Below are 883 nucleotides of genomic sequence, written 5' to 3' on the forward strand. Positions count from 1 at the left end.
TGTCAGATCAAATAGAAACACAAACTACACAACACAGAGGTCTCCTCATGGCTTGCACTGTTGTGTGCTGGTTTTGTTGTAATTGGATAGGGCTTATAGTATAAACCTGGGAAAACTGTAAACTAAAAAAGGCAATTGTTTCTGTCTGACTGTAAACGTATTTCACACCATTTGAAAACGTGAGGTTGGGAACAGCTTGCTAGGGTGACAGTCTAGTGCCACCGAATAGTGGAACTTTTGCCACTGACACTAGTGGGAGCATGATTTCACTCATTTTTCATGTAGTATCTACTCTTTCTGGATCTTGTCCTCCAGTCCTTTAGCCCTGAAACGGGTACTCAGGCCTGTTCAAATGACACACGTTGGTGTTCTTACATCTGTTCCCACTACTGAATTTCGGACCCAAAGACAATAAGCTCAGCGCAGAACAAAATCCTGTCTCATCCCGTTGATTATTTTCATACTTACCGGCACAGTTAGGGGCTAATACCAGAGGATGCTGCCGGAGTTTTCCTTTGTACGCATAGGGCGGCGGTGGGGGATCACCACAGAATCAACGCGGCCCCGCTGCTTGCGCGGGGCAGGGGGTGCCCGCAGCGCCCAAGTAACTTGCGGGGCGGGGAAGCGCCGGCTGCTGCCGTGCATGCGTCTGCGGGCAGCGGGGCCGGGGCTGCGGTGCGAGAGCGGCCCTCGCCCCGGCCCTGCAGCCCCGCCGCCCGCCCGCCCCCGCGGGGGCGCCCCTCCCGCCTCCGCCGGCCCCGCGCCCGGGCGGGCGCTCCCTGCGCGGCGCGGCGCGGCCGGGGGAAGGCGGCTCCCGCCGGGCCCAGCGCGGCGGCGGATGGCGGGGGGGCCGCGCCCGGCGGGGGCCGGCGGGGGCGCCCGC

Source organism: Aphelocoma coerulescens, chromosome 3, assembly GCF_041296385.1.
Source record: "Aphelocoma coerulescens isolate FSJ_1873_10779 chromosome 3, UR_Acoe_1.0, whole genome shotgun sequence".
Taxonomy (NCBI): Eukaryota; Metazoa; Chordata; class Aves; order Passeriformes; family Corvidae; genus Aphelocoma; species Aphelocoma coerulescens.